Raw genomic sequence first — 7,986 nt, forward strand, 5'->3', positions numbered from 1 at the left:
TTAAAAAAAAAAAAAAAAGCAGGCATGGTATATATGGCTGCAACCCCAGTGCTGGGGAAGCAGGATCAGGTACCTGGGACTCACCAGGCAAACATCTGAAGCTACCTGACAGATGTTGTCCTCTGGCCTCCACAGACATACACATGCACAGACTTGAACATGCACATGTGTGTGCACACACATACTACAAATACAAACACACACAGATGGGCACTCACACACAGAGAGACAGAAAGAGAGAGAGAGAGAGAGAAATCCAGTCTTCTCTCTACGTACAGTGACTTCCTTCAGGGTCTCCTTGTGCCTCACAGACAGGGCCTCAAGTAGTGAATCTCAAAAACATGTTTGCAAGCCAGATATGACTTACTTCTAGTCTCGTCCTTATGTTCAAGGACACTGCGGTACTCAGAAATTCTTGAACTCAACCCACACATCATCCGCAGTTTCTGTTTTTCTTTGCTTGTCGGGTTTGCTCAGCAAGATTCATACTCAGGATCATGGCCACCTAGGAGCCGCAAGATTGACCTCCACTTAGAATTAAAAACAAAAGCCAAAGCGTTTGAATGTTTTATTCCCTTGACCCAAACAGCCCAGTGAGTCCATGCTCACAAGACACCTGGAGTCTTCTAGCCTTGTGAGCTGGAAGACAGAACCTAACAGGCCGTGATTTGCTGCCTGAAGGGAGGGGCTATTAAAAGAGTGCCACTAGTGTTTTACCCTATGGCCTTTACTTGGCAACTTTCTGTCCCTTGCCTGAGAAAATGAGGCCCTCTGTTTTTTTCTGTAGGTTTGCAGCATTGACGTGGAATTGGATCTGTCAGGTGTCTGTTTTCTGTGTGATGAATGGGCTCTTGATTTCTGTCTCTGCGCAGCGAAGGTCCAGATCCCCAACTGCCGTGGCAGATTCATCTGGAGAAGCGGCATTGAATGGATGGACAGAGACCAACCACGGCTTCCTGGGGCCACTGGGAATTGGGTTACAAACAGAGCTGGGGACAAGTGAAAAAAATAAAATAACAGTATCTTTTAGCTCAATCTAGATGTTCTTTGAAACAGCAGTCTGTGAGCTCTGCAGCCTGGAGATACGGGGAGATACCAGCCACTGCCTAGAATAAGCCGCACTGACGGCTTCCTGTTCTTTCCCTTCCCTCCTCCTCCAGCTCAGGCGACTCCTTCCTTAACAGGATCCACTCCAGGCAGAGCAGAAAGAGGATAGGACCTGCAGTGTGAAGCTGGGAGCCCAACTCTCCTCTATGCCTGGGTTCCTAAGAGGCCTTAGGCAAAACCCCAAGTCCCTGCTTACCCACCTGCAAAATGGTGAAAGCAGCTCCCGCAGGCATGGTTAATTCTCCATACAATTCCATGGGATCCATAGAAGGCAGCACCTGTTTGAGAGGCAGGAAGTACCCAACTGAGCATGCCTGCCTTTTGTTCTCTGACCCTCAGATGGGAGAGCAAGCTCCAGTTGTTTTTGCAAATGACACCACGTCTTGCCTCCCAATTACCAAAACCTATGGAAGGTGAAGCCAAGTGAAGGCTTTAGAGTCAGCCACAGGTCTCTGACCAGTCACGTGGCCAGCATGACATCCCAAAGTTCTCTACCTTTGGTGTGCTCCTCTGCAACATGGGAACACGGAGGGGTTTCTGGAGGGCTGTTCGAAGGAATCCAAGGCACAGTGCATTCAAAGTAGCTTCCAGAACCGGTTGGCGCCTCGTGAGTGCCCAAAGGTATTCTAGTTGCACGACAATGGTGACAAGCATTCTAGGGGCAGAGGTTCTAGCGTGTCACCTAAAACTTCGTTCCTTGCCTCCAGAAGGGTCCTAGAAGCTGCAGGGCCCGCTTTAGGCGCTGCATGGTGACATGCGCTTCTTGTGTTTATCCCTCAAGGCTTCCTTTCAGCGGCTTCTTCCCTAGCAGCTGCTCTGTCAGCAGTCCATATGCCGCCTCGCTGCGGAGCAGCTTTGACGTTGCGGCTGCCAGCCCCACAGGAGAACCGTACAACTGAGTTCACGGCTCAGGGGCACCGGACTCCATCACAGTCAGACTGCACCTCCTTGCTGCTCTGGCCCCTGTGAACTCCAGCCCCGGCTCAGCACTGAGCACCTGTTCCTGACCTCACCCCACACACAGAGTTCCCCGGAGCCCTGCACCACTGTTCCAGATCCTCTCCCCGGCCCCACCCCCGCTCCCCAAGCCCCAGCCACTCTAAGCTCCATCCCAGCACCCCATCCGCCACAGCACAAGTGGGCAGGGGGCAGGAGGCCAGGCCTGGTTCCGGGAGGGGGTGCGCAAGGCAAGGAGGCCAGCTGGAGGAACAGGAGGGGACAGATGCCATGGGGGCCCGGATTTGTTCCTGCAGGAAGAATTCAGGGAGCTAATTGTCTCATTACCGGGGAGCGATTTCTCCATAGCCCTGCCATTGCAGTATGGAAAGCGCTCGTTCTCTCTCTCTCTCTCTCTCTCTCTCTTTCTCTGTGTGTGTGTGTCTGTCTCTCTTTCTCTCTCTGTCTCTGTCTGTCTGTCTCTGTCTCTTTCTCCCACCCCATGTGCGTGCGCGCGCGCAGTAATAGGTGGGTGGGAAGGAAAAGGAGGCTGGCCTTGGTTTCTTCCAGGCCTGTGCTGTAGAACACTTGCAGCTTCCAAGCCTGGAAAGAAGCTACTTTAAAGAATTCAACCTCAACCGTAGCACAGCATTCCTTCCACCTAGTAAGTACTTCCAAGTTCTCTACATCACCTTCAGGGGCAACAGGCTCGTACACGCATGCGCGCACACACCTTCTATGCTGCTGTGGTTGCCTTTTACCCTGTGTCTGGTCTAGTTTCCAATCGCTTCTTTAAAACGTAAAGGTTCTGGCTCGTTCTTAGGTCCTCCTTGCTTTTGTGCAGCGGTTCTCAGCCTAGTTGTCTCTCCTGCCCTTTGTCATGTGGGCCCCTCCAGCCGGGGACCCTTTGTGCCTGCTTGAACTACCCATGTCCTTCTACAGTTTCCCGAGACCAGTTCAGTAGCCCACCTTTTCCTCCAGCTTTTGGTTGTGTGGCTCCTGCCCTCCTCCCTCTAATTTCAGACTTCCTGGTATGAAAAGAAAGGTAAGTGACCTCTGTGTAGCACCTTGACTCTCACGGTAGCTTCCCGCCCACGCTCTGGCAACTCTGCCTCAAAAGTGACAGCCCCGGAAAGTGGGCAGGATAACCCCTGACCTCCCTCATGCTAGGCAGTCAGCTGGTAGGTGGAGAGGATATTTACAGGCTACCTCTTCGCCGTCTCCCCTGGCAGAGTTCTGGAAACACAGGACACCAGACTGTACTTATCAGGCCAGCGTTTGTGGGGTAATCTTGGAGAGACGCCAGTTTGCCCTGCTGGGCTGAGCTTTTGGAGGCTCCCAACCAGCTCCTGTCTCTGAGCTGGTACCCTCACATCCAGTCTACACAGCAGTAGGTGTGTGTGTGTGTGTGTGTGTGTGTGTGTGTGTGTGTGTGTGTGTGTGTTTATGTGGGGGGGGGGTATACAGTGTCATGCAGCACATGGAAAGGTTAGAAGACAATTTAAGGGAGTCAGTTCTTTCCTTCACCTTGTTGGCTCTGGGGATCAAACCCAGGTTGTGGGGTTCAGCGCCAGTGCCCTTACCATCCTGCCACTCCTCACTTCAGAGGTTGTCTGGCCGTCTTAGATCTGCAAGGTGGCTGTGCCCCACATCAGGGAGAAGAGGAAATGAAGAGGAGGAAAGGGAGTGGGAAGGGGTAGCTCCTCCCTCGGGAAAGCAAAACCTGCCTAGAACTCCGGCCCAAGTTTCTACCAGCACAGGCTGTACCAGATACGCGACTACCCTCAGATGGAAGGGAGACCAGGAATGCACTGTTGCCCTGGGTGCAGTGGAAGCTCAGACAGTTTCAAAACACCATTGATAAGGAACGAGGAAAGAACACAAATGTGTGGAATTCTTCAAGGTTGACTCCCTTGTAGGCGCTGGGAAGTTAAGGGCCTGTTTTCAGGCTCACAGTGATATCGCAGAGTCAAGCCTAGTGCTTGGCAGACAATGGCTGTGGGGAGAACTGGTGTTCCTTGGAGGATGAGCGGATGAATGTGTGAGGGACTGAATAAATGAACGCTGAAGTCCCCACTACCATGACTCCAGAGCTCTGGCAGGCATAGCCAACCTTTTCATATTACACTTCATCTTCAAAGTCCACATGTGAGGGCCATGCCATTGAGTCACATAAAAAAAAATCAGAGGGGAAAAATCTTGTAATTCCTTGAGTTTGTGATTTGTGTTGAGCCCACTTATAGCTGTGTTGTCCACCTGCGGAGCCTGGGGGGGGGGGGGGGACCCTGACATCCTCCGCCCACTCTTCTCCATACCTAGCATCTGACTTTTCCCTGTGCACCACCCTGGCTTCTCTGTGAAAGGCTTGATAGCCCCTGACACATACTGTCAGGCTAAACCAGAGCTCAGCACTTAGTTCTGACTTATCTGAGACTTGGCCTCCATGTTTCAGCTCTTAAATGACTAATTATGAAACATTTCAAAATTCCCAACATTGATGGACACACAACCTGCACACTGACCCAGGCTCAAGCATGTTCTTTTTGTAACAGCTGTCTGGAATGCGGATTTTAATGAAGGTGTTTATTGCCAGATGCATATCATTTTGAAGAAACAGCTTTATATCTTTTAGTAGAAAAAAATCTACATAGATTTTTTAAAATCCCATCTTCACAAATGCTATAAATTTGATAAACAAATAGAAGTATGAAAATTAGCCAGAAGTATACTCTTAGTTGAATAGGTTTTTCCAATAATTAAAGTGGATTTCCTTCTTAATGAAGAAATTGGGTCTCCAAGATCAAATCAAGAAATTCTACATTTTGGTTGTTTCTGCTTAAACTGACTGTCCAGGAGCTGCATCCCTGGGCTTCGCTGGCCAGGACAGCAGCAGCAGGGGGCCCTGGGCTGGGGATGTAGGGATGATGTCCTTCTTCCCTCTGGATGAGGGTGTCTCAAGATGCAGAGTGAGAGCCGAGGCTTTTCTGATACCTAATAGAAGCAGCAACAGTGTTGACTTGTCCCATGAACTGAACCACTAGAAGCACAACACTGAGAAATACGTGCACTATACTTAGAAGACGCCACCCGTTAGGATGTTCTTGTGTCTTGACCCTCCTCCTCCTCTTTGCCATCCTCCCCTCCTCCTCTTTCTCCTCTTTCCAGCTCTCTCGTTCTCTCCATCTTCTTTTTGAGATGGGGTCCCATTTAGCCCTGGATGGCCTCTATTCACTAGGTAGCTAAGGATGACTTTGAACCTCTGATCCTCCTGCCTTCACCTCCCAAGTGTTAGAATTGCAGTCTTGTACCAGCACATCTGGTTTGTGCTGGGCTGAGGGTGGAACCTAGGGCCTCATATTTGCTGGACAAGCCTTCGACCAACTGACTACAGCCCCAGTCCCCTGGTGATTTTTTCCTCCTTACAGTAAGAATAAAAATAGTCAAGCTGAACATAATGGCACACACCTATAATCCCTACACTTCACAAGTTCAAGGCGAGCCAAGGATATAGAATATGAACCTGTCTCAAGACCACAACATAACAACAAAATAATAAAATGAGGATCATATCCCTTTTCATTGTGGTTGTGAAGGGAGGAGAATGGGGGTCAACCCCAACCATCATCTCACGGTGTCACACGGGTTTCTGTTTGTTTTTACAGCCAGAGCAGCTAAGTCTACTCACGTCACCTGACCCCACAGGTGAAAGCAAGGTGTGAGCGGGGTCATCTAGACAGCGGCTGTCAAGGAGTTTCGGGGTCAGTGGTGGCTTTCACAGAAACCCTGACAGGATGGCTTACATGGAGGATTGTGAATTCTCAGCACAAACACGCGGTGTCGGCGTGAAAGTGACGTATGCAGGTTTAGACACACTTTAGCCTAAAGAGGGAAGTACTTTTGGCATGCTGATAGAAGCGAGACCTGGCCCAGGGACTCTGAAGTATTAGCGGGGTCTTGAATCTGCCACTGTCCCTTCTTGTGACTTTCTACCACTTATATGAGTCTTCTCACCTGAGAAGCAGAGTTCTTGAACTAATCCCTGGGGGCTGTTCACACTCCAGCCTGGTGATTTAGATGCATCAACGCCCACATGATCTGGGAGAGAATGAGCCTTTGCAGCTACCCCAACTCTGCCTCCGTGCCCTGTACTCACTGACTTGCATCTCTCTGGGTAGAGCTCCTCCAACCCAGAACCTTCCCTGGCCCTTGGGAGAAGCCTGAGTCAGGAGTCTCAGGACAGGGCTATTACGTCACCACGTCTCGAAGGTGGCTGTCCACAAAGTCAAGGCAGTGCGCCTCAGCCTCATAGACGCCTCCAGGAGCCTGCGGACAAGTGTGGGCTTGCTCAGAGAAGCCATTGCCGTGGGCCCCCACTGGAACCACATTATCATTCAGGTGTTGAGAGAAGGTGTAAACTCCAGTTGTACTAGTTCACGTGACCTCTGAGATTTATTCCCAGCGACAGGCCATTAAGCTTCCTTCCCTTTTATTTTTTTCCTCAGATTTCTTTCTAGCTCCATTGTTAGGAACTACAAACAGCTATGGTTTGGCTAGGGACTCAGCCATAAATCTGCATTTAATAAACTGTCAAAAGATCATCGTTCTAGGGACAGTCCGTGTCCCCTTCCTTGTCTCCTTTTATATGGGTCTTTGGTACTGAGATGCCATCTGTATAAAAGCTATGAGCCATCTAAACGGTTGTTTCCCCCTTACATATGTTGTTGGTAGGAAGCTGACCCCAAAACTATGTGCATCATCAGAGCCCACAGGCCCTGGGGCTCTGTGACTGTGATGGATGAAGGGGGCCTGAACTCCAGGCTTAGCCATGACCAAATCTTCAAATGGACAAATCTTCTCATAGGAGTCTCAGTTGCTTCATCTGTAGACAGAAAATCCTGTCCTTTGTCATGTACACTTCTCAGGGACACTCTGGGGATGGCGGTCAGGAGGGGGCAAGATGAGAACCGGTAAGCTATGTGCTTCTGGGAAAGCTTGAGACTTTGTTAGCACTGGACTTTCAGCATGGTACAAGGTTCTTCCCTTTACTGGAGACAAGTCCCATATCAGATGGTCCTTCCCATCCTTTCCCAGTGTCCTCCAAGTAAGCCACACTGCTCCCCCAAACCTCATCTGCTCAAACTTGGAAGAAACTTTGGGAAGAAGGGCTCTCTGGCATCTCTTGGGGACCCTCACCCCCACCGCAGGCAGCTTGGTTGAAGAGGTTCTACAAACTTTGTCTTTGATAGGAGCCACCATGCCAGCATGCCCCTCTATCCAGCTCTAAGAACCTTGACGCCACAGGGCAGGCACTTGGGAATAAGACTTGAGTGTGTTCCGAATTCATATTGGGGACCGGTGCTCTGGCTAAACACCAGACAAGGCCACGAATGGCTGAAAGGCCGCTATCCTACCTTGGCGTCCCTTTTCGAAGGCAGTAAGACTATTCTAAAAGATGGAAGCTCCTTCCTGGAGCTCACCCTGAGAGCATCGACAACTCACTTCCCACAACTGAGGAGCAGAAGAGAAGGTTTAGAAAATTAGTGTGTAAACAAGACACACGAAACCCTCTCTATAAACTTCCATCTCCGAGTCCTTATAAACTCGTCTGACTTTGTAAACAGCAGTCATATAAGAACTTCCCCAGTAAATAGGAAGGCAGACACGCGCAGGCATTTCCGAGAGCCTGCTTCTGTCTACTTGCGTCTCATAAAAAGACTGTGTGCTCGGACTCCCTCTTTATTCTTCCATAATCTTATCCAGAAAAACGAGAAGGAGTCTTATGTGCCGGCTTTCAAGTCGCTTATTTCTGCTGTCCCCATGATGAGATGAAAATGGAAAACTGACCAGGACCCCCACTTCCAGATCCTAGTGACCCCCCCCCTTACCATGCCTGGGCCGTAGGCCACCTGAGAGCTTGATAAAAAAGAGGCACAGTTTCTGAAA

The 7,986-nt window shown here is 50.1% G+C and overlaps 1 long non-coding RNA gene across 1 annotated transcript; it reads right to left on the reverse strand.

Moving 5' to 3' along the window:
* Positions 1-564: 564 nt before the first annotated feature.
* Positions 565-3,688, reverse strand: LOC126509885 (uncharacterized). Its single transcript, XR_007594272.1, has 3 exons — positions 3,627-3,688; positions 1,308-1,385; positions 565-989 (listed from the first exon to the last, which is right to left on the reverse strand). It is a non-coding gene; the product is annotated as an uncharacterized lncRNA (long non-coding RNA).
* Between the last annotated feature and the right edge of the window lie 4,298 nt (positions 3,689-7,986).

The sequence above is a fragment of the Alexandromys fortis genome, unplaced genomic scaffold (assembly GCF_014885135.2).
Source record: "Alexandromys fortis isolate MF-2015 unplaced genomic scaffold, M_Fortis_MF-2015_v1.1 scaffold_92, whole genome shotgun sequence".
In the NCBI taxonomy this organism is placed as follows: Eukaryota; Metazoa; Chordata; class Mammalia; order Rodentia; family Cricetidae; genus Alexandromys; species Alexandromys fortis.